The sequence below is a fragment of the Anopheles moucheti genome, chromosome 3, assembly GCF_943734755.1.
Source record: "Anopheles moucheti chromosome 3, idAnoMoucSN_F20_07, whole genome shotgun sequence".
Classification (NCBI taxonomy): domain Eukaryota; kingdom Metazoa; phylum Arthropoda; class Insecta; order Diptera; family Culicidae; genus Anopheles; species Anopheles moucheti.
Window position 1 is genome coordinate 14336891 of NC_069141.1, and position 26707 is coordinate 14363597.

The following is a 26707-nucleotide window of genomic DNA, read 5'->3' on the forward strand; positions in this document are numbered from 1 at the left end:
TCTTGTCCGCCATCTTGTCCGCCATCTTGTCCGCCAACTTGTCCGCCATCTTGTCCGCCATCTTGTCCGCCATCTTTGTCCGCCACCTTTGTTCGCCATCTTGTCCGCCATCTTGTCCGCCATCATGTCCGCCATCTTGTTCGCCATCTTTGTCCGCCATCTTGTCCGCAATTTTGGCCGCCATCTTGTCCGCCATCTTGACCGCCATATTGTCCGCCATGTTGTCCGCCATCTGGTCCGCCATGCTGGCCGCCATCTTGTCCGCCATCTTGTCCGCCAAATTGTCCACCATCTTGTCCGCCATATTATCCGCCATCCTGTCAGCCATCTTGTCCGCCTTCATGTCCGCCATTTTGTTCGCCATCTTGTCCGCCATTTTGTACGCCATCTTGTTCGCCATCTTGTCCGCCATCATGTCCGTTATCTTTGTCCGCCATCTTGTCCGCCATCTTGTCCACCATCTTGTTCGCCACCTTGGCCGCCATCTTGTCCGCCATCTTGTCCGCCATCTTGTCCGCCAACTTGTCCGCCATCTTGTCCGCCATCTTGTCCGCCATCTTTGTCCGCCACCTTTGTTCGCCATCTTGTCCGCCATCTTGTCCGCCATCATGTCCGCCATCTTGTTCGCCATCTTTGTCCGCCATCTTGTCCGCAATTTTGGCCGCCATCTTGTCCGCCATCTTGACCGCCATATTGTCCGCCATGTTGTCCGCCATCTGGTCCGCCATGCTGGCCGCCATCTTGTCCGCCATCTTGTCCGCCAAATTGTCCACCATCTTGTCCGCCATATTATCCGCCATCCTGTCAGCCATTATGTCCGCCTTCATGTCCGCCATCTTGTTGGCCATCTTGTCCGCCATTTTGTACGCCATCTTGTTCGCCATCTTGTCCGCCATCATGTCCGCCATCATGTCCGCCATCTTGTCCGCCATTTTGTCCGCAATTTTGGCCGCTATATTGTCCGTTTTCTTGACCGCCATATTGTCCGCCATCTGGTCCACCATGTTGTCCGCCATCTTGGCCGCCATTTTGTCCGCCATCTTGTCCGCCATATTGTCCACCATCTTGTCCGCAATTTTGGCCGCTATATTTTCCGCCATCTTGTCCGCCATAGTGTCCGCCATATTGTCCGCCATCTTATCCGCTATATTGTCCGCCATCTTTGCTCGCCATCTTGTCCGCCATCTTTGCCGCCTTCTTTGCCCGCCATCTTGTCCGCCATCTTGTCCGCCATCTTGTCCGACATCTTGTTCGCCATTTTGTCCGCCATCTTGTCCGCCATCTTGTCCGCCATCTTGTCCACTATCTTTTCCGCCATCATGTCCGTTATCTTTGTCCGCCATCTTGTCCGCCATCTTTTCCGCCATCTTTGTCCGCCATCTTGTCCGCCATCCTGCCCACCATTTTGGCCGCCATCTTGTCCGCCATCTTTGTCCTCCATTTTGTCCGCCATCTTGTCCGCCATGTTGTCCGCCAACCTGTTCCGCCACCTTGTCCGCCATCTTGTCCGCCATCTTGTCCGCCAACTTGTCTTCCATCTTTGTCCGCCATCTTGTCCGCCATCTTGTCCGCCATCTTTGTCCGCCATCTTGTTCGCCATCTTGGCCGCCATCTTTGTCCGCCATCTTGTCCGCCATCTTTAACCGCCATCTTGTTCGTCACCTTGGCCACCATCTTGTCCGCCATCTTGTCCGCCATCTTGTCCGTCATAATGTTCGCCATCTTGTCCGCCATCATGTCCGCCATCATGTCCGCCATCTTGTCCGCCATCTTTGTCCGCCATCTTTGTCCGCCACCTTTGTTCGCCATCTTGTCCGCCATCATGTCCGCCATCTTGTCCGCCATCTTATCCGCCATCTTGTCCGCAATTTTTTCCGCCATACTGTCCGCCATCTTGACCGCCATATTGTCCGTCATCTTGTCCACCATCTAGTCCGCCATGTTGTCCGCCATCTTGTCCGCCATCTTATCCGCCATATTGTACACTATCTTGTCCGCCATCTTGTCCGCCATCTTGTCCGCAATTTTGGCCGCCATATTGTCCGCCATCTTGACCGCCATATTGTCCGCCATCTGGTCCGCCATCTTGTCCGCCATCTTGGTCGCCATTTTGTCCGCCATCTTGTCCGCCATAATGTTCGCCATCTTGTTCACCATCCTTGTCCGCCATCTTGTCCGCCATCTTGTCCGCCATCTTGTCCACCATCTTGTCCGCCATCTTGTCCGCCATCTTTGTCCGCCATCTTGTCCACCATCTTGGCCGCCATCTTGTCTACTATCTTGTCCGCCATCTTTGTCCGCCATCTTTGTCCGCCATCTTGGCCGCCATCTTGTCCGCCATCTTGTCCGCCATCTTGTCCGCCATCTTGTCCGCCGTCTTGTCCGCCGTCTTGTCCGCCATCTCGTCCGCCATCTTGTCCGCCATCTTGTCCGCCATATTGTCCGCCATCTTGGCCGCCATCTTGTCCGCCATTTTGTCCGCCATCTTGTCCGCCATCTTGTCCGCCATTTTGGCCGCCATCTTGTCCGCCATTTTGGCCGCCATCTTGTCCGTCATCTTGTCCGCCATCTTGTCCGCCATATTGTCCGTTATCTTGGTCACCATCTTGTCCGCCATCTTGTTCGCCATCTTGTCCGCCATCATGTCCGCCATCTTGTCCGCCATCTTGTCCACCATTTTTTCCGCCATCTTTGTCCGCCATCTTGTCCGCCATTTTGGCCGCCATCTTGTCCGCCATCATGTCCGCCATGTTGTCTGCCATGTTGTCCGCCATCTTGCCCGGCATCTTGTCCGCCATCTTTGTCCGCCATCTTGTCCACCATCTTGGCCGCCATCTTGTCCGCCATCTTGGCCGCCATCTTGTCCGCCATCTTTGTCCGCCATCTTGTCCGCCATCTTGTCCGCCATATTGTCCGCCATCTTGTCCGCCATCTTGGCGGCCATTTTGTCCGCCATCTTGTCCGCCATCTTGGCGGCCATCTTGTCCGCCATCTTGTTCACCATCTTGTCCACCATCTTGTCCGCCATGTTGTCCGCCATCTTGGCCGCCATCTTGTCCGCCATCTTGGGCGCCATCTTGTCCGCCATATTATCCGCCATCTTGTCCACCATATTGTCCGCCATCTTGTCCGCCGTCTTGTCCGCCATCTTGTCCGCCATATTGTCCGCCATCTTGTCCGCCATTTTACCCGCCATCTTGTCCGCCATCTTGGCCGCCATCTTGTCCGCCATTTTGTCCGCCATCTTGTCCGTCATCTTGTCCGCCATCTTGTCCGCCATCTTGTCCGCCATATTGTCCGTTATCTTGGCCGCCATCTTGTCCGCCATCTTGGCCGCCATCTTGTCCGCCATCTTGTCCGCCATCTTGTCCGCCATCATGTCCGCCATCTTGTCCGCCATCTTGTCCGCCATCTTGTCCGCCATCTTTGTCCGCCATCTTGTCCGCCATTTTGGCCGCCATCTTGTCCGCCATAATGTCCGCCATGTTGTCTGCCATGTTGTCCGCCATCTTGCCCGGCATCTTGTCCGCCATGTTGTCCGCCATCTTGTCCGCCATCGTGTCCGCCATGCTGTCCGCCATCTTGTCCGCCATCTTGTCCGCCATCTTGGCCGTCATCTTGTCCGCCATCTTGGCCGCCATGTTGTCCGTCATCTTGTCCGCCATCTTGTCCGCCATATTGTCCGTTATCTTGGCCGCCATCTTGTCCGCCATCTTGTCCGCCATCTTGTCCGCCATCTTGTTCGCCATCCTGTTCGCCATCTTGTCCGCTATATTGTCCGCCATATTGTTCGCCATCTTTGTACGTCATCTTGTCCGCCATATTGTCCGCCACCATGTCCGCCATCTCGCCCGCCATCATGTCCGCCATATTGTCCGCCATCTTGGCCGCCCACTTGTCCGCCATCTTGTCCGCCATCATGTCAGCCATCTTGTCCGCCATATTGTCCGCCATCTTGTCCGCTATTTTGTCCGCCATCTTGTCCGCCATCTTTTCCGCCATATTGTCCGCCATATTTTTCGCCATCTTTGTACGCCATCTTGTCCACCATCTTGTCCGCCATCTTTGTCCACCATCTTTTCCGCCATCTTGTCCGCCATATTGTCCACCACCATGTCGGCCATTCTTGTCCGCCATCTTGTCCGCCATCTTTGTCCGCCATCTTGGTTGCCATATTGTCCGCCATCCTTTCCGCCATCTTGTACGCAATTTTGGCCGCCATCTTGTCCGCCATCGTGTCCGCCATATTGTCCGCCATCTTGTCCGCCATGTTGTCCGCCATAGTGTCTGCCATCTTGTCCGCCATTTTGTCCGCCATCTTGTCCGCCATCTTGTCCGCCATCTTGTCCGCCATATTGTCCGCCATCTTGGCCGCCATCTTGTCCGCCATTTTGTCCGCCATGTTGTCCGCCATCTAGTCCGCCATTTTGGCCGCCATCTTGTCCGCCATTTTGGCCGCCATCTTGTCCGTCATTTTGTCCGCCAAATTGTCCGCCATATTGTCCGCCATCTTGTCCGCCATTTTGGCCGCCATCTTGTCCGCCATTTTGGCCGCCATCTTGTCCGTCATCTTGTCCGCCATCTGGTCCGCCATATTGTCCGTTATCTTGGCCGCCATCTTGGCCGCCATCTTGTCCGCCATCTTGTTCGCCATCTTGTTCGCCATCTTGTCCGCCATCATGTCCGCCATCTTTGTACGTCATCTTGTCCGCCATATTGTCCGCCACCATGTCCGCCATCTCGCCCGCCATCTTGTCCGCCATCTTGTCCGCCATCTTTGTCCGGCATCTTGTCCGCCATCTTGGCCGTCATCTTTGTCCGCCATCTTGTCCGCCATCTTTATCCGCCATCTTGTTCGTCACCTTGGCCACCATCTTGTCCGCCATCTTGTCCGCCATCTTGTCCGTCATATTGTTCGCCATCTTGTCCGCCATCATGTCCGCCATCATTTCCGCCATCTTGTCCGCCATCTTTGTCCGCCATCTTTGTCCGCCACCTTTGTTCGCCATCTTGTCCGCCATCATGTCCGCCATCTTGTCCGCCATCTTATCCGCCATCTTGTCCGCAATTTTTTCCGCCATACTGTCCGCCATCTTGACCGCCATATTGTCCGCCATGTTGTCCACCATCTAGTCCGCCATGTTGTCCGCCATCTTGTCCGCCATCTTATCCGCCATATTGTACACTATCTTGTCCGCCATCTTGTCCGCCATCTTGTCCGCAATTTTGGCCGCCATATTGTCCGCCATCTTGACCGCCATATTGTCCGCCATCTGGTCCGCCATCTTGTCCGCCATCTTGGCCGCCATTTTGTCCGCCATCTTGTCCGCCATAATGTTCGCCATCTTGTTCACCATCCTTGTCCGCCATCTTGTCCGCCATCTTGTCCGCCATCTTGTCCACCATCTTGTCCGCCATCTTGTCCGCCATCTTTGTCCGCCATCTTGTCCACCATCTTGGCCGCCATCTTGTCTACTATCTTGTCCGCCATCTTTGTCCGCCATCTTTGTCCGCCATCTTGGCCGCCATCTTGGCCGCCATCTTGTCCGCCATCTTGTCCGCCATCTTGTCCGCCATCTTGTCCGCCGTCTTGTCCGCCGTCTTGTCCGCCATCTCGTCCGCCATCTTGTCCGCCATCTTGTCCGCCATATTGTCCGCCATCTTGGCCGCCATCTTGTCCGCCATTTTGTCCGCCATCTTGTCCGCCATCTTGTCCGCCATTTTGGCCGCCATCTTGTCCGCCATTTTGGCCGCCATCTTATCCGTCATCTTGTCCGCCATCTTGTCCGCCATATTGTCCGTTATCTTGGTCACCATCTTGTCCGCCATCTTGTTCGCCATCTTGTCCGCCATCATGTCCGCCATCTTGTCCGCCATCTTGTCCGCCATTTTTTCCGCCATCTTTGTCCGCCATCTTGTCCGCCATTTTGGCCGCCATCTTGTCCGCCATCATGTCCGCCATGTTGTCTGCCATGTTGTCCGCCATCTTGCCCGGCATCTTGTCCGCCATCTTTGTCCGCCATCTTGTCCACCATCTTGGCCGCCATCTTGTCCGCCATCTTGGCCGCCATCTTGTCCGCCATCTTTGTCCGCCATCTTGTCCGCCATCTTGTCCGCCATATTGTCCGCCATCTTGTCCGCCATCTTGGCGGCCATTTTGTCCGCCATCTTGTCCGCCATCTTGGCGGCCATCTTGTCCGCCATCTTGTTCACCATCTTGTCCACCATCTTGTCCGCCATGTTGTCCGCCATCATGGCCGCCATCTTGTCCGCCATCTTGGGCGCCATCTTGTCCGCCATATTATCCGCCATCTTGTCCACCATATTGTCCGCCATCTTGTCCGCCGTCTTGTCCGCCATCTTGTCCGCCATATTGTCCGCCATCTTGTCCGCCATTTTACCCGCCATCTTGTCCGCCATCTTGGCCGCCATCTTGTCCGCCATTTTGTCCGCCATCTTGTCCGCCATCTTGTCCGCCATCTTGTCCGCCATATTGTCCGTTATCTTGGCCGCCATCTTGTCCGCCATCTTGGCCGCCATCTTGTCCGCCATCTTGTCCGCCATCTTGTCCGCCATCATGTCCGCCATCTTGTCCGCCATCTTGTCCGCCATCTTGTCCGCCATATTTGTCCGCCATCTTGTCCGCCATTTTGGCCGCCATCTTGTCCGCCATAATGTCCGCCATGTTGTCTGCCATGTTGTCCGCCATCTTGCCCGGCATCTTGTCCGCCATGTTGTCCGCCATCTTGTCCGCCATCGTGTCCGCCATGCTGTCCGCCATCTTGTCCGCCATCTTGTCCGCCATCTTGGCCGTCATCTTGTCCGCCATCTTGGCCGCCATGTTGTCCGTCATCTTGTCCGCCATCTTGTCCGCCATATTGTCCGTTATCTTGGCCGCCATCTTGTCCGCCATCTTGGCCGCCATCTTGTCCGCCATCTTGTTCGCCATCCTGTTCGCCATCTTGTCCGCTATATTGTCCGCCATATTGTTCGCCATCTTTGTACGTCATCTTGTCCGCCATATTGTCCGCCACCATGTCCGCCATCTCGCCCGCCATCATGTCCGCCATATTGTCCGCCATCTTGGCCGCCCACTTGTCCGCCATCTTGTCCGCCATCATGTCAGCCATCTTGTCCGCCATATTGTCCGCCATCTTGTCCGCTATTTTGTCCGCCATCTTGTCCGCCATCTTTTCCGCCATCTTGTCCGCCATATTTTTCGCCATCTTTGTACGCCATCTTGTCCACCATCTTGTCCGCCATTTTTGTCCACCATCTTTTCCGCCATCTTGTCCGCCATATTGTCCACCATCATGTCCGCCATTCTTGTCCGCCATCTTGTCCGCCATCTTTGTCCGCCATCTTGGTTGCCATATTGTCCGCCATCCTTTCCGCCATCTTGTACGCAATTTTGGCCGCCATCTTGTCCGCCATCGTGTCCGCCATATTGTCCGCCATCTTGTCCGCCATGTTGTCCGCCATAGTGTCTGCCATCTTGTCCGCCATTTTGTCCGCCATCTTGTCCGCCATCTTGTCCGCCATATTGTCCGCCATCTTGGCCGCCATCTTGTCCGCCATTTTGTCCGCCATGTTGTCCGCCATCTAGTCCGCCATTTTGGCCGCCATCTTGTCCGCCATTTTGGCCGCCATCTTGTCCGTCATTTTGTCCGCCAAATTGTCCGCCATCTTGTCCGCCATCTTGTCCGCCATCTTGTCCGCCATCTTGTTCGCCATCTTGTCCGCCATCTTGTCCGCCATCTTGTCCGCCATATTGTCCGCCATCATGTCCGCCATCTTGTCCGCCATATTGTTCACCATCTTTGTCCGCCATCTTGTCCGCCATCTTGTCCGTCATCTTGTCCACCATCTTGTCCGCCATCTTGTCCGCCATCTTGGCCGCCCTCTTGGCCGCCATCTTGTCTACCATCTAGGCCGCCATCTTGTCCGCCATTTTGTCCGCCATCTTGTCCGCCATCTTTGTCCGCCATATTGTCCGCCATCTTGTCCGCCATTTTGGCCGCCATCTTGTCCGCCATTTTGGCCGCCATCTTGTCCGTCATCTTGTCCGCCATCTTGTCCGCCATATTGTCCGTTATCTTGGCCGCCATCTTGTCCGCCATCGTGTTCGCCATCTTGTCCGCCATCATGTCCGCCATCTTGTGTCCGCCATCTTGTCCGCCATCTTTTCCGCCATCTTTGTCCGCCATCTTGTCCGCCATTTTGGCCGCCATCTTGTCCGCCATCATGTCCGCCATCTTTGTCCGCCATCTTGTCCGCCATCTTGGCGGCCATCTTGTCCGCCGTCTTGTCCGCCATCTCGTCCGCCATCTTGTCCGCCATCTTGTCCGCCATCTTGTCCGCCATATTGTCCGCCATCTTGGCCGCCATCTTGTCCGCCATTTTGTCCGCCATATTGTCCGCCATCTTGTCCGCCATTTTGGCCGCCATTTTGTCCGCCATTTTGGCCGCCATCTTGTCCGCCATCTTGTCCGCCATAGTGTCCGCCATATTGTCCGTTATCTTGGCCGCCATCTTGTCCGCCATCTTGGCCGCCATCTTGTCCGCCATCTTGTTCGCCATCTTGTCCGCCATCTTGTCCACCATCTTGTCCGCCATCTTATCCGCCATCTTGTCCGCCATCTTGTTCACCATCTTTGTCCGCCATCTTGTCCACCATCTTGTCCGCCATCTTGTCCGCCATCTTTGTCCGCCCTCTTGGCCGCCATCTTGTCCACCATCTTGGCCGCCATCTTGTCCGCCATCTTTTCCGCCATCTTGTCCGCCATCTTGTCCGCCATTTTGGCCGCCATCTTGTCCGCCATTTTGGCCGCCATCTTGTCCGCCCTCTTGGCCGCCATCTTGTCCGCCATATTGTCCGTTATCTTGGCCGCCATCTTGTCCGCCATCTTGGCCGCCATCTTGTCCGCCATCTTGTTCGCCATCTTGTCCGCCATCTTGTCCGCCATCTTGTCCGCCATATTGTCCGCCATATTGTCCGTTATCTTGGCCGCCATATTGTCCGCCATCTTGGCCGCCATCTTGTCCGCCATCTTGTTCGCCATCTTGTCCGCCATCTTGTCCACCATCTTGTCCGCCATCTTATCCGCCATCTTGGCCGCCATCTTGTTCACCATCTTTGTCCGCCATCTTGTCCACCATCTTGTCCGCCATCTTGTCCGCCATCTTTGTCCGCCCTCTTGGCCGCCCTCTTGGCCGCCATCTTGTCCACCATCTTGGCCGCCATCTTGTCCGCCATCTTTTCCGCCATCTTGTCCGCCATCTTGTCCGCCATCTTGTCCGCCATTTTGGCCGCCATCTTGTCCGCCATTTTGGCCGCCATCTTGTCCGTCATCTTGTCCGCCATCTTGTCCGCCATATTGTCCGTTATCTTGGCCGCCATCTTGTCCGCCATCTTGGCCGCCATCTTGTCCGCCATCTTGTTCGCCATCTTGTCCGCCATCTTGTCCACCATCTTGTCCGCCATCTTATCCGCCATCTTGTCCGCCATCTTGTTCACCATCTTTGTCCGCCATCTTGTCCACCATCTTGTCCGCCATCTTGTCCGCCATCTTTGTCCGCCCTCTTGGCCGCCATCTTGTCCACCATCTTGGCCGCCATCTTGTCCGCCATCTTTTCCGCCATCTTGTCCGCCATCTTGTCCGCCATCTTGGCGGCCATTTTTTCCGCCATCTTGGCCGCAATCTTGTCCGCCATCTTGTTCACCATCTTGTCCACCATCTTGTCTACTATCTTGTCCGCCATCTTTGTCCGCCATCTTCGTACGCCATCTTGTCCACCATCTTGTCCGCCATTTTTGTCCACCATCTTTTCCGCCATCTTGTCCGCCATATTGTCCACCATCATGTCCGCCATTCTTGTCCGCCATCTTGTCCGCCATCTTTGTCCGCCATCTTGGTTGCCATATTGTCCGCCATCCTTTCCGCCATCTTGTACGCAATTTTGGCCGCCATCTTGTCCGCCATCGTGTCCGCCATATTGTCCGCCATCTTGTCCGCCATGTTGTCCGCCATAGTGTCTGCCATCTTGTCCGCCATTTTGTCCGCCATCTTGTCCGCCATCTTGTCCGCCATCTTGTCCGCCATATTGTCCGCCATCTTGGCCGCCATCTTGTCCGCCATTTTGTCCGCCATGTTGTCCGCCATCTAGTCCGCCATTTTGGCCGCCATCTTGTCCGCCATTTTGGCCGCCATCTTGTCCGTCATTTTGTCCGCCAAATTGTCCGCCATATTGTCCGCCATCTTGTCCGCCATCTTGTTCACCATCTTGTCCACCATCTTGTCTACTATCTTGTCCGCCCTCTTTGTCCGCCATCTTGGCCGCCATCTTGGCCGCCATCTTGTCCGCCATCTTGTCCGCCATCTTGTCCGCCATCTTGTCCGCCATCTTGTCCGCCGTCTTGTCCGCCATCTTTGTCCACCATCTTGTCCGCCATCTTGGTGGCCATCTTGTCCGCCATTTTGTCCGCCATCTTGTTCGCCATAGTGTCCGCCATATTGTCCGCCATCTTTGTCCGCCATCTTTATCCGCCATCTTGTCCGTCATCTTGATCGCCATCTTGTCCACCATCTTGGCCGCCCTCTTGGCCGCCATCTTCTCCGCCATCTTGTCCGCCATCTTGTCCACCATCTTGACCGCCATCTTATCCGCCATCTTGTCCGCCATCTTTATCCGCCATATTGTCCATCATCTTGTCCGCCATCTTGTCCGCCATATTTGTCCGCCATTTTGTCCGCCATCTTGTCCGCCATCTTATCCGCCATCTTGTCCGCCATCTTGTCCGCCATATTGTCCGCCATGTTGTTCGACATATTGTCCGCCATCTTGGCCGCCATCTTGTCCGCCATCTTGGCCGCCATCTTGTCCGCCATCTTGGCCGCCATCTTGTCCGCCATCTTGTCCGCCATTTTGGCCGCCATCTTGTCCGCCATCTTGTCCGCCATCTTGTCCGCCATCTTATCCGCCATCTTGTCCGCCATATTGTCCACCATCTTGTCCGCCATGTTGTCCGCCATCTTGGCCGCCATCTTGGCCGCCATCTTGTCCGCCATCTTGTCCGCCATCTTGTCCGCCATCTTGTCCGCCATCTTGGCCGCCATCTTGTCCGCCATTTTATCCGCCATCTTGTCCGCCATCTTGTCCGCCATCTTGAGCGTCATCTTGTCCGCCATCTTGAGCCCCATCTTGTCTGCCTTTTTGTCCGCCATATTGTCCGCCATCTTGGCCGCCAGTTTTCGCGCCATTGATTAATGGCGGAGAAGGGGGGGAGGGGGAAGGAAGATGTCACCTCTTGAAAAACATGATCTCCTGGTATCGGAAATCTCAAAACAGCTGGTTTGTACCAAAATTAGAGTATAAACATTGCATACCTTACGGCGCATTGCATTGCAAGTTGATTGCATACCTTTCGGCGCAGTACCAGGAGCTACCTCTTCCGTGGATGCTCTCCTGGTACTAAACTGGTAGCTTTCGAAGCGATTTTGTGGTGGTTTTCGCGCAAAATTGCTGTACTAGGGGTTACCTCTTCCGTGGATGCTCTCCTGGTACTTTACATTCGAAAACTGGTAGCTTTCGAAGCGATTTTGCGGTGGTTTTCGCGCAAATTTGCTGTACTAGGTGCTACCTCTTCCTTGGATGCTCTCTTGGTACTTTACATTCGGAAACTGGTAGCTTTCGAAGCGATTTTGCGGTGGTTTTCGCGCAAAATTGCTGTACTAGGTGCTACCTCTTCCGCGGATGCTCTCCTGGTACTAAACTAGTAGCTTTCGAAGCGATTTTGCGGTGGTTTTTTGCGCAAAATTGCTGTACTAGGTGCTACCTCTTCCGAGGATGCTCTCCTGGTACTAAACTGGTAGCTTTCGAAGCGATTTTGCGGTGGTTTTCGCGCCAAATTGCTATACTAGGTGCTACCTCTTCCGTGGTTGCTCTCCTGGTACTTTACATTCGGAAACTGGTAGCTTTCGAAGATCGTTTTCAGATTGCCGATACCAGGAGAGCATCCACAGAAGAGGTAGCACCTAGTACAGCAATTTTGGTCGAAAACCGCCGAAAAGTATGCAATGTTTAAACACTAACTTTCCCGTCGGTGGAGAAAAATTTCTTCGAAAACTACCAGTTTCCGAATGTATAGTACCAGGAGAGCATCCACGGAAGAGGTAGCTCCTGGTACTGCGCCGAAAAGTATGCAATCAACTTGCAATGCAATGCGCCGTGAGGTATGCAATGTTTATACTCTAACTTTTCATACAAACCAGCTGTTTTGAGATTTCCGATACCACGAGAGCATGTTTTTCAAGAGGTGACATCTTTCTTCCCCCTCCCCCCCTTCCCCTCCATCAATCAATGGCACGAAAAATGGTGGCCAAGATGGCAGACAAGATGGCGGACAATATGGCGGCCACGATGGCGCTCAAGATGGCGGACAAGATGGCGGCCAATATGGCGGCCAAAATTGCGGAAAAGATGGCGGACAAGATGGCGGACAAGATGGTGGACAATATGGCGGACAAGATGGCGGACAAGATGGCGGACAACATGGCGGACCAGATGGCGGACAAGATGGCGGACAAGATGGCGGCCAAGATGGCGGATAAGATGGCGGACAAGATGGCGGACAACATGGCGGACAAGATGGCGGCCAAGATGGCGGCCAAGATGGCTGACAAGATGGCGGACAAGATGGCGGACAAGATGGCGGCCAAGATGGCGGACAAGAAGGCGGTCAAGATGGTGGACAAGATGGCGGACAAGATGGCGGACAAGATGGCGGACATGATGGCGGACAACATGGTGGACAAGATGGCGGACAAGATGGCGGACAAGATGGCGGACAAGATGGCGGACAACATGGCGGACAAGATGGCGGACAATATGGCGGACAAGATGGCGGACAATATGGCGGACATGATGGCGGCCACGATGGCGGATAAGATGGCTGACAAGATGGCGGACAAGATGGCGGACAAGATGGCGGACAATATGTCGAACAACATGGCGGACAAGATAGCAGACAAGATGGCGGACAAGATGGCGGACAAGATGACGGACAAAATGGCGGACATGATGGTAGACAAGATTGCGGACAAGATGGCTGCCAAGATGGCGGACATGATGGCGGACAATATAGCGGACAAGATGGCGGCCAAGATGGCGAACAAGATGGTGGCCAAAATGGCGGACAAGATGGCGGACAAAATGGCGGACAAGATGGCGGACAACATGGCGGACAAGATGCCGGGCAAGATGGCGGACAACATGGCAGACAACATGGCGGACATGATGGCGGACAAGATGGCGGCCAAAATGGCGGACAAGATGGCGGACAAAGATGGCGGAAAAGATGGCGGACAAGATGGCGGACACAAGATGGCGGAAACGATGGCGAACAAGATGGCGGACAAGATGGCGGACAAGATGGTCGCCAAGATGGCGGACAAGATGGCGGACAAAATGGCCGCCAAGATGGCGGACAAGATGGCGGACAAAGATGGCGGACAAGATGGCGGACAAGATGGCGGACAAGATGGCGGACAAGATGGAGGCCAAGAGGGCGGCCAAGATGGCGGACAAAGATGGCGGACAAGATGGCGGACAAAGATGGCGGACAATATGGCGGACAAGATGGCGGACAAGATGACAGACTAGATGGCGGACAATATGTCGAACAACATGGCAGACAAAATGGCCGCCAAGATGGCGGACAACATGGCGGACCAGATGGCGGACAAGATGGCGGCCAAGATGGCGGACAAGATGCCGGCCAAGATAACGGACAATATGGCGGACGAGATGGCGGCCAAGATGGCGGCCAAAATGGCGGACAAGATGGCGGCCAAAATGGCGGACAAGATGGCGGACAATATGGCGGACAAGATGGCGGCCAAGATGGCGGACAATATGGCGGACAAGATGGCGGACAAAATGGCGGACAAGATGGCAGACAATATGGCGGACAACATGGCGGACAATATGGCGGACAATATAGCGTACAAGATGGCGGACAAGATGGCGGCCAAGATGGCGGCCAAGATGGCTGACAAGATGGCGGACAAGATGGCGGACAATATGGCGGACAAGATGGCGGACAATATGGCGGCCAAGATGGCGGACAAGATGACAGACAAGATGGCGGACAATATGTCGAACAACATGGCGGACAAGATGGCGGACAAGATGGCGGACAATATGGCGGACAAGATGGCGGACAAGATGACGGACAAGATGGTGGACAAGATGGCGGCCAAGATGGCGGACAAGATGACAGACAAGATGGTGGACAAGATGGCGGCCAAGATGGCGGACAAGATGACAGACAAGATGGCGGACAATATGTCGAACAACATGGCGGACAAGATGGCAGACAAGATGGCGGACAAGATGGCGGCCAAAATGGCGGACAAGATGGCGGCCAAAATGGCGGACAAGATGGCGGACAATATGGCGGACAAGATGGCGGCCAAGATGGCGGACAATATGGCGGACAAGATGGCGGACAATATGGCGGACAAGATGGCGGACAAGATGGCGGACAAGATGGCGGACAAAATGGCGGACAAGATGGCAGACAATATGGCGAACAACATGGCGGACAATATGGCGGACAATATAGCGGACAAGATGGCGGACAAGATGGCGGACAAGATGGCGGCCAAGATGACGGACAAGATGGCGGACAAGATGGCGGACAAGATGGCCGCCAAGATGGCGGACAACATGGCGGACAAAATGGCCGCCAAGATGGCGGACAACATGGCGGACAAGATGGCGGACAAAATGGCGGCCAAGATGGCGGACAAGATGGCGGACAAGATGGCGGACAATATGGCGGACAAGATGGCGGACAATATGGCGGACATGATGGCGGCCACGATGGCGGATAAGATGGCTGACAAGATGGCGGACAATATGGCGGACAAGATGGCGGCCAAAATGGCGAACAATATGGCGGACAAGATGGCGGACAATATGGCGGACAAGATGGCGGACAAAATGGCGGACAAGATGGCGGACAATATGGCGGACAACATGGCGGACAATATGGCGGACAATATAGCGGACAAGATGGCGGACAAGATGGCGGCCAAGATGGCGGCCAAGATGGCTGACAAGATGGCGGACAAGATGGCGGACAAGATGGCGGACAAAGATGGCGGACAATATGGCGGACAAGATGGCGGACAATATGGCGGCCAAGATGGCGGACAAGATGACAGACAAGATGGCGGACAATATGTCGAACAACATGGCGGACAAGATGGCAGACAAGATGGCGGACAATATGGCGGACAAGATGGCGGACAAGATGACGGACAAGATGGTGGACAAGATGGCGGCCAAGATGACAGACAAGATGGCGGACAATATGTCGAACAACATGGCGGACAAGATGGCAGACAAGATGGCAGACAATATGGCGGACAACATGGCGGACAATATGGCGGACAATATAGCGGACAAGATGGCGGACAAGATGGCGGACAAGATGGCGGCCAAGATGACGGACAAGATGGCGGACAAGATGGCGGACAAGATGGCCGCCAAGATGGCGGACAACATGGCGGACAAGATGGCGGACAACATGGCGGACAAAATGGCGGACAAGATGACGGCCAAGAAGGCGGACAAGATGGCGGACAAGATGGCGGACAATATGGCGGACAAGATGGCGGACAAGATGACGGACAAAATGGCGGACAAGATGGCGGACAAGTTGGCGGACAAGATGGCGGACAAGATGGCGGCCAAGGTGGCGAACAAGATGGCGGACAAGATGGCGGACAAGATGGCGGACATGATGGCGGACATGATGGCGGACAAGATGGCGAACAAGATGGCGGACAAGATGGCGGACAAGATGATGGACACGATGGCGGACAAGATGGCGGACTTGATGGCGGACAAGATGGCGGTCAAGATGGCGGACAATATGGCGGAAAAGATGGCGCCCAAGATGGTGTACAAGATGGCGTACAAGCTGGTGAACAATACGCCGGACAATATGGCGGACAAGATGGCGGACAAGATGGTAGACAAGATGGCTGAAAAGATGGCGGACAATATGGCGGCCAAGATGGCGGATGTCTGCCATCTTGACCGCCATTTTGTCCGCGTTCTTGTCCGCCATCTTGTCCGCCATCTTGTTCGCCATATTATCCGCCATCTTGTCCGCCATCTTGGCCGCCATCTTGTCCGTCATTTTGTCCGCCATATTGTCCGCCATCTTGTCTGCCCTCTTGTCTACCATCTTGTCCGCCATCTTGTTCATCATCATGTCGGCCATCTTGTCCGCCATTTTGTTCGCCATCTTGTTTGCCATTTTGTTTACCATGTGGTCCGCCATCTTGTTCGCCATCTTGTCCACCATATTGTCCGCCATTTTGTCTGCCATATTGTCCGCCATCTTGTCCGCCATTTTGACCGCCATCTTGTCCGCCATCTTGTCCACCATATTGTCCGCCATTTTGTCTGCCATCTTGTCTGCCTTCTCTTCCGCCATCTTGTCCGCCATCTTGTCCGCCATCTTGGCCGTCATCTTGTCCGCCATTTTGTCCGCCATTTTGTCCGCCATCTTGTCCGCCATCATGTCCGCCATCATGTCCGCCATCTTGTCCGCCATATTGTCCACCATCTTGTCCGGCATCTTGTCCGCTTTATTGTCCGCCATATTGTCCGCCATGTTGTCCGCCATCTTTGCCGCCATATTGTCTGCCATCTTGTCTGCCATCTTGTCCGCCATGTTGTTCGACATATTGTCCGCCATCTTGTCTGTCATCTTGGCCGCCATCTTGTCCACCATCTTGTCAGCCATCTTGGCCGCCATCTTGGCCGCCATCTTGTCCGCCATCTTGTCTGCCATCTTGTCCGCCATGTTGTTCGACATATTGTCCGCCATCTTGTCTGTCATCTTGTCCGCCATCTTGGCCGCCATATTGTCCGCCATCTTGTCCGCCATATTGTCCGCCATCTTTGTCTGCCATCTTGTCCGCCATCTTGTCCGCCATCTTGTCAGCCATCTTGGCCGCCATCTTGTCCGCCATCTTGTCCGCTATATTGTCCGCCATATTGTCCGCCATGTTGTCCGCCATCTTGTCAGCCATCTTGTCCGCCATCTTGTCAGCCATCTTGGCCGCCATCTTGTCCGCCATCTTGTCCGCTATATTGTCCGCCATATTGTCCGCCATGTTGTCCGCCATCTTGTCCGCCATGTTGTCCGCCATCTTGTCCGCCATATTGTCCGCCATTTTGGCCGCCATCTTGTCCGCCATATTGTCCGCCATCTTGTCCGCCATTTTGGCCGCCATCTTGTCCGCCATTTTGGCCGCCATCTTGGCCGCCATCTCGTCCGCCATATTGTCCGTTATCTTGGCCGCCATCTTGTCCGCCATCTTGTCCGCCATCTTGTCCGCCATTTTGTCCGTCATCTTGTCTGCCATCTTGTCCGCCATCTTGTCCGCCATCTTGTCAGCCATCTTGGCCGCCATCTTGTCCGCCATCTTGTCCGCTATATTGTCCGCCATATTGTCCGCCATGTTGTCCGCCATCTTGTCCGCCATGTTGTCCGCCATCTTGTCCGCCATATTGTCCGCCATTTTGGCCGCCATCTTGTCCGCCATATTGTCCGCCATCTTGTCCGCCATTTTGGCCGCCATCTTGTCCGCCATTTTGGCCGCCATCTTGGCCGCCATCTCGTCCGCCATATTGTCCGTTATCTTGGCCGCCATCTTGTCCGCCATCTTGTCCGCCATCTTGTCCGCCATTTTGTCCGTCATCTTGTCTGCCATCTTGTCCGCCATCTTGTCCGCCATCTTGTCAGCCATCTTGGCCGCCATCTTGTCCGCCATCTTGTCCGCTATATTGTCCGCCATATTGTCCGCCATGTTGTCCGCCATCTTGTCCGCCATGTTGTCCGCCATCTTGTCCGCCATATTGTCCGCCATTTTGGCCGCCATCTTGTCCGCCATATTGTCCGCCATCTTGTCCGCCATATTGTCCGCCATCTTTGTCTGCCATCTTGTCCGCCATCTTGTCCGCCATCTTGTCAGCCATCTTGGCCGCCATCTTGTCCGCCATCTTGTCCGCTATATTGTCCGCCATATTGTCCGCCATGTTGTCCGCCATCTTGTCAGCCATCTTGTCCGCCATCTTGTCAGCCATCTTGGCCGCCATCTTGTCCGCCATCTTGTCCGCTATATTGTCCGCCATATTGTCCGCCATGTTGTCCGCCATCTTGTCCGCCATGTTGTCCGCCATCTTGTCCGCCATATTGTCCGCCATTTTGGCCGCCATCTTGTCCGCCATATTGTCCGCCATCTTGTCCGCCATTTTGGCCGCCATCTTGTCCGCCATTTTGGCCGCCATCTTGGCCGCCATCTCGTCCGCCATATTGTCCGTTATCTTGGCCGCCATCTTGTCCGCCATCTTGTCCGCCATCTGGTCCGCCATGTTGTCCGCCATCTTGGCGGCCATTTTGTCCGCCATGTTGTCCGCCATCTTGGCAGCCATCTTGTCCGCCATCTTGTCCGCCATCTTGTCCGTCATCTTGGCCGCCATCTTGTCCGCCATCTTGTCCGCCATCTTGTCCGCTATATTGTCCGCCATATTGTCCGCCATGTTGTCCGCCATATTGTCTGCCATCTTGTCCGCCATTTTGTCCGCCATCTTGTCCGCCATCTTGTCCGCTATCTTGTCCGCCATATTGTCCGCCATCTTGTCCGCCATCTTGTCCGCCATCTTGGCCGCCATCTTGTCCGCCATATTGTCCGCCATCTTGTCCGCCATTTTGGCCGCCATCTTGTCCGCCATTTTGGCCGCCATCTTGGCCGCCATCTTGTCTGCCATCTTGTCCGCCATGTTGTTCGACATATTGTCCGCCATCTTGTCTGTCATCTTGTCCGCCATCTTGGCCGCCATCTTGTCCACCATCTTGTCTGTTATATTGTCCGCCATCTTGGCCGCCATCTTGTCCACCATCTTGTCCGTCATCTTGTCCGCCATCTTGTCCGCCATCTTGTCCGCCATCTTGTCAGCCATGTTGTTCGACATATTGTCCGCCATCTTGTCTGTCATCTTGTCCGCCATCTTGGCCGCCATATTGTCCGCCATCTTGTCCGCCATATTGTCCGCCATCTTTGTCCGCCATCTTGTCCGCCATCTTGTCCGCCATCTTGGCCGCCATCTTGTCCGCCATCTTGTACGCTATATTGTCCGCCATATTGTCCGCCATGTTGTCCGCCATATTGTCTGCCATCTTGTCCGCCATTTTGTCCGCCATCTTGTCCGCCATCTTGTCCGCCATATTGTCCGCCATCTTGGCCGCCATCTTGTCCGCCATATTGTCCGCCATCTTGTCCGCCATTTTGGCCGCCATCTTGTCCGCCATTTTGGCCGCCATCTTGGCCGCCATCTCGTCCGCCATATTGTCCGTTATCTTGGCCGGCATCTTGTCCGCCATCTTGGCCGCCATCTTGTCCGCCATCTGGTCCGCCATGTTGTCCGCCATCTTGGCGGCCATTTTGTCTGCCATCTTGTCCGCCATGTTGTTCGACATATTGTCCGCCATCTAGTCTGTCATCTTGTCCGCCATCTTGGCCGCCATCTTTTCCGCCATATTGTCCGCCATCTTGTCCGCCATATTGTCCGCCATCTTTGTCCGCCATCTTGTCCGCCATCTTTGTCCGCCATCTTGGCCGCCCTCTTGGCCGCCATCTTGGCCGTCATCTTGTCCGCCATCTTGTCCGCCATCTTGTCCGCCATCTTTGTCCGCCATCTTGTCCGCCATCTTGGCGGTCATTTTGTCCGCCATCTTGTCCGCCATCTTGGCGGCCATCTTGTCCGCCATCTTGTCCGCCATCTTGTTCGCCATCTTGTCCGCCATCTTGTGTCCGCCATCTTGTCCGCCATCTTTTCCGCCATCTTGTCCGCCATCTTGTCCGCCATTTTGGCCGCCATCTTGTCCGCCATCATGTCCGCCATGTTGTCTGCCATGTTGTCCGCCATCTTGCCCGGCATCTTGTCAGCCATGTTGTCCGCCATCTTGTCCGCCATTTTGTCCGCCATCTTGTCCGCCATTTTGGCCACCATCTTGTCTGCCATCTTGTCCGCCATCTTGTCCGCTATATTGTCCGCCATCATGTCCGCCATCTTGGCAGCCATCTTGTCCGCAATCTTGTCTACCATCATGTCCGCCATTTTGTCCGTCATCTTGTCCGCCATCTTGTCCGCCATCTTGTCTGCTATCTTGTCCGCCATGTTGTTCGACATATTGTCCGCCTTCTTGTCGGTCATCTTGTCCGCCATCTTGGCCGCCATCTTGTCCGCCATATTGTCCGCCATATTGTCCGCCATCTTTGTCCGCCATCTTGTCCGCCATCTTGTCCGCCATCTTGTCAGCCATCTTATCCGCCATCGTGGCCGCCATCATGTCCGCCATCATGTCCGCCATCTTGTCCGCCATATTGTCCGCCATCTTGTCCGCCATGTTGTCCGCCATCTTGTCCGCCATCTTGTCCGCCATCTTGTCCGCCATCTTGTCCACCATGTTGTCCGCCATCATGTCCGCCATCTTGTCCGCCATCTTGTCCGCCATCTTGTCCACCATCTTGACCGCCTTCTTGTCCGCCATCTTGGCCGCCATCTTGTCCGCCATCTTGTCCGCCATCTTGTCAGCCATCTTGGCCGCCATCTTGGCCGCCATCTTGTCCGCCATGTTGTCCGCCATCTTGTCCGCCATCTTATCCGCCATCTTGGCCGCCATATTGTCCGCCATCTTGTCCGCCATCTGGTCCGCCATGTTGTCCGCCATCTTGTCCGCCATCTTATCCGCCATCTTGTCCGCCATATTGTCCACCATCTTGTCCGCCATCTTGTCCGCCATCTTGTCCGCAATTTTGGCCGCCATATTGGCCGCCATCTTGTCCGCCATCTGGAGCGCCATCGTGGCCGCCATATTGTCCGCCATCTTGTCTGCCATCTTGGCCACCATTTTTCGTGCCATTGATTGATGGAGGGGAAGGGGGGGAGGGGGAAGAAAGATGTCACCTCTTGAAAAACATGCTCTCGTGGTATCGGAAATCTCAAAACAGCTGGTTTGTATGAAAAGTTAGAGTATAAACATTGCATACCTTACGGCGCATTGCATTGCAAGTTGATTGCATACCTTTCGGCGCAGTACCAGGAGCTACCTCTTCCGTGGATGCTCTCCTGGTACTATACATTCGGAAACTGGTAGTTTTCGAAGAAATTTTTCTCCACCGACGGGAAAGTTAGTGTTTAAACATTGCATACTTTTCGGCGGTTTTCGACCAAAATTGCTGTACTAGGTGCTACCTCTTCTGTGGATGCTCTCCTGGTATCGGCAATCTGAAAACGATCTTCGAAAGCTACCAGTTTCCGAATGTAAAGTACCAGGAGAGCAACCACGGAAGAGGTAGCACCTAGTATAGCAATTTGGCGCGAAAACCACCGCAAAATCGCTTCGAAAGCTACCAGTTTAGTACCAGGAGAGCATCCTCGGAAGAGGTAGCACCTAGTACAGCAATTTTGCGCAAAAAACCACCGCAAAATCGCTTCGAAAGCTACTAGTTTAGTACCAGGAGAGCATCCGCGGAAGAGGTAGCACCTAGTACAGCAATTTTGCGCGAAAACCACCGCAAAATCGCTTCGAAAGCTACCAGTTTCCGAATGTAAAGTACCAAGAGAGCATCCAAGGAAGAGGTAGCACCTAGTACAGCAAATTTGCGCGAAAACCACCGCAAAATCGCTTCGAAAGCTACCAGTTTTCGAATGTAAAGTACCAGGAGAGCATCCACGGAAGAGGTAACCCCTAGTACAGCAATTTTGCGCGAAAACCACCACAAAATCGCTTCGAAAGCTACCAGTTTAGTACCAGGAGAGCATCCACGGAAGAGGTAGCTCCTGGTACTGCGCCGAAAGGTATGCAATCAACTTGCAATGCAATGCGCCGTAAGGTATGCAATGTTTATACTCTAATTTTGGTACAAACCAGCTGTTTTGAGATTTCCGATACCAGGAGATCATGTTTTTCAAGAGGTGACATCTTCCTTCCCCCTCCCCCCCTTCTCCTCCATTAATCAATGGCGCGAAAACTGGCGGCCAAGATGGCGGACAATATGGCGGACAAAAAGGCAGACAAGATGGGGCTCAAGATGGCGGACAAGATGACGCTCAAGATGGCGGACAAGATGGCGGACAAGATGGCGGATAAAATGGCGGACAAGATGGCGGCCAAGATGGCGGACAAGATGGCGGACAAGATGGCGGACAAGATGGCGGACAAGATGGCGGCCAAGATGGCGGACAACATGGCGGACAAGATGGTGGACAATATGGCGGACAAGATGGCAGATAAGATGGCGGACAAGATGGCGGACAAGATGGCGGACAAGATGGCGGCCAAAATGGCGGACAAGATGACGGACAAGATGGCGGCCAAGATGGCGAACAAGATGGCGGCCAAGATGGCGGACAATATGTCGAACAACATGGCGGACAATATGGCGGACAAGATGGCGGACAAGATGGCGGATAAGATGGCGGACAAGATGGCGGACAAAATGGCGGACAAATATGGCGGACAAGATGGCGGACAAGATGATGGACAATATGGCGGATAAAGATGGCGGACAAGATGGCGGATAAGATGGCGGTCAAGATGGTGGACAAGATGGCGGACAAGATGGCGGAGAAGATGGTGGCCAAGAGGGCGGCCAAGATGGTGGACAAGATGGCGATCAAGATGACGGACAAGATGGCGGATAAAGATGGCGGACAAAGATGGCGGACAATATGGCGGACAATATGGCGAACAAGATGGCGGCCAAGATAGCGGACAAAATGGCGGACAAGATGGCCACCAAGATGGCGGACAAGATGGTGGACAAAGATGGCGGACAAGACGGCGGACAAGATGGCGGACAAGATGGCGGACAAGATGGCGGACAAGATGGCGGACAAGATGGCGGCCAAGATGGCGGCCAAGATGGCGGACAAAGATGGCGGACAAGATAGTAGACAAAATGGTGGACAAGATGGTGAACAAGATGGCGGACAAGATTGCCGCCAAGATGGCGGACAAAATGGCCGCCAAGATGGCGGACAAGATGGCGGACAAGATGGCGGAAAAGATGGCGGACAATATGGCGGCCAAGATGGTGGACAAGATGGCGGCCAAGAGGGCGGACAAAGATGGCGGACAAGATGGCGGACAAGATGGTGGAAAAGATGGCGGACAAAGATGGTGAACAAGATGGCGGCCAAGATGGCGGATAAGATGGCGGACAAGATGGTGGACAAGATGGCGGACAAGATGGCGAACAAGATGGCGGACAAGATGGCGGAAAAGATGGCGGACAAGATGGCGGCCAAGATGGCGGATAAGATGGCGGACAAGATGGTGGACAAGATGGCGGTCAAGATGGCGAACAAGATGGCGGACAAGATGGCGGCCAAGATGGCGTACAAGATGGCGGCCAAGATAACGGACAATATGGCGGACAATATGGCGGACAAGATGGCGGACAAGATGGCGGACAAGATGGCGAACAAGATGGCGGACAAGATGGCGGATAAGATAGCGGACAAGATGGTGGACAAGATGGCGGTCAAGATGGCGAACAAGATGGCGGACAAGATGGCGGCCAAGATGGCGTACAAGATGGCGGCCAAGATAACGGACAATATGGCGGACAATATGGCGGACAAGATGGCGGACAAGATGGCGTACAAGATGGCGGCCAAGATGGCGGACAAAGATGGCGGACAAGATGGCGGACAAGATGGTGGACAAGATGGCGGACAAAGATGGTGAACAAGATGGCGGCCAAGATGGCGGATAAGATGGCGGACAAGATGGTGGACAAGATGGCGGTCAAGATGGCGAACAAGATGGCGGACAAGATGGCGGCCAAGATGGCGTACAAGATGGCGGCCAAGATAACGGACAATATGGCGGACAATATGGCGGACAAGATGGCGGACAAGATGGCGGACAAGATGGCGAACAAGATGGCGGACAAGATGGCGGATAAGATGGCGGACAAGATGGCGGCCAAGATAACGGACAATATGGCGGACAAGATGGCGGCCAAGAGGGCGGACAAGATGGCGGCCAAAATGGCGGACAAGATGGCGGCCAAAATGGCGGACAAGATGGCGGACAAGATGGCGGAAAAGATGGCGGACAAGATGGCGGCCAAGATGGTGGACAAGATGGCGGCCAAGAGGGCGGACAAAGATGGCGGACAAGATGGCGGACAAGATGGTGGACAAGATGGCGGACAAAGATGGTGAACAAGATGGCGGACAAGATGGCGGATAAGATGGCGGACAAGATGGTGGACAAGATGGCGGACAAGATGGCGAACAAGATGGCGGACAAGATGGCGGCCAAGATGGCGGACAAGATGGCGGCCAAGATAACGGACAATATGGCGGACAAGATGGCGGACAAGATGGCGGCCAAAATGGCGGACAAAATGGCGGCCAAAATGGCGGACAAGATGGCGGACAATATGGCGGACAAAATGGCGGACAAGATGGCGGCCAAGATGGCGGACAATATGGCGGACAAGATGGCGGACAAGATGGCGGACGAGATGGCGGACAAGATGGCGGACAAGATGGCGGACAATATGGCGGACAAGATGGCGGACAATATGGCGGACAAAGATGGTGAACAAGATGGCGGACAAGATGGCGGCCAAGATGGCGGACAATATGGCGGACAAGATGGCGGACAAGATGGCGGACGAGATGGCGGACAAGATGGCGGCCAAAATGGCGGACAAAGATGGCGGAAAAGATGGCGGACAAGATGGCGGACACAAGATGGCGGACATGATGGCGGACAAGATGGCGAACACGATGGCGGACAAGATGGCGGCCAAGATAACGGACAATATGGCGGACAAGATGGCGGACAAGATGACGGACAAGATGGCGGATAAAGATGGCGGACAAGATGGCGGACAATATGGCGGACAAGATGGCGGACAAGATGGCGGACAAGATGGCGGACAAGATGGCGGACAAGATGGCGGACAATATGGCGGACAAGATGGCGGACAAGATGGCGGACAAAATGGCGGACAAGATGGCGGACAATATGGTGGACAAGATGGCGGACAATATGGCGGACATGATGGCGGGCGAGATGGCGGACATGGTGGCGGACAATATGGCGGACAAGATGACGTACAAAGATGGCGGACATGATGGCGGACAAGATGGCGAACAAGATGGCGAACAAGATGGCGGACAAGATGGCGGCCAAGATGGCGGCCAAGATAACGGACAATATGGCGGACCAGATGGCGGACAAGATGACGGACAAGATGGCGGCCAAAATGGCGGACAAGATGGCGGCCAAAATGGCGGACAAGATGGCGGACAATATGGCGGACAAGATGGTGGACAAGATGGTGGCCAAGATGGCGGACAAGATGACAGACAAGATGGCGGACAATATGTCGAACAACATGGCGGACAAGATGGCAGACAAGATGGCGGCCAAGATGGCGGCCAAAATGGCGGACAATATGGCGGCCAAAATGGCGGACAAGATGGCGGACAATATGGCGGACAAGATGGCGGCCAAGATGGCGGACAATATGGCGGACAAGATGGCGGACAATATTGCGGACAAGATGGCGGACAAGATGGCGGACAAGATGGCGGACAAAATGGCGGACAAGATGGCAGACAATATGGCGGACAACATGGCGGACAATATGGCGGACAATATAGCGGACAAGATAGCGGACAAGATGGCGGACAAGATGGCGGACAAGATGGCGGACAAGATGGCGGACAAGATGGCAGACAATATGGCGGACAACATGGCGGACAATATGGCGGACAATATAGCGGACAAGATAGCGGACAAGATAGCGGACAAGATGGCGGACAAGATGGCGGACAAGATGGCGGACAACATGGCGGACAAGATGGCGGCCAAGATAACGGACAATATGGCGGACGAGATGGCGGCCAAGATGGCGGCCAAAATGGCGGACAAGATGGCGGCCAAAATGGCGGACAAGATGGCGGCCTAAATGGCGGACAAGATGGCGGACAAGATGGCGGCCAAGATGGCGGACAATATGGCGGACAAGATGGCGGACAAGATGGCGGACAAGATGGCGGACAAAATGGCGGACAAGATGGCAGACAATATGGCGGACAACATGGCGGACAATATGGCGGACAATATAGCGGACAAGATGGCGGACAAGATGGCGGCCAAGATGGCGGCCAAGATGGCTGGCAAGATGGCGGACAAGATGGCGGACAAGATGGCGGACAAAGATGGCGGACAATATGGCGGACAAGATGGCGGACAATATGGCGGCCAAGATGGCGGACAAGATGACAGACAAGATGGCGGACAATATGTCGAACAACATGGCGGACAAGATGGCAGACAAGATGGCGGACAATATGGCGGACAAGATGGCGGACAAGATGACGGACAAGATGGTGGACAAGATGGCGGCCAAGATGGCAGACAAGATGACAGACAAGATGGCGGACAAGATGGCGGACAAAATGGCGGACAAGATGGCGGACAAGATGGCGGACAAGATGGCGGACAAGATGGCGGACAAGATGGCGGACAATATGGCGGACAAGATGGCGGACAAGATGGCGGACAAAATGGCGGACAAGATGGCGG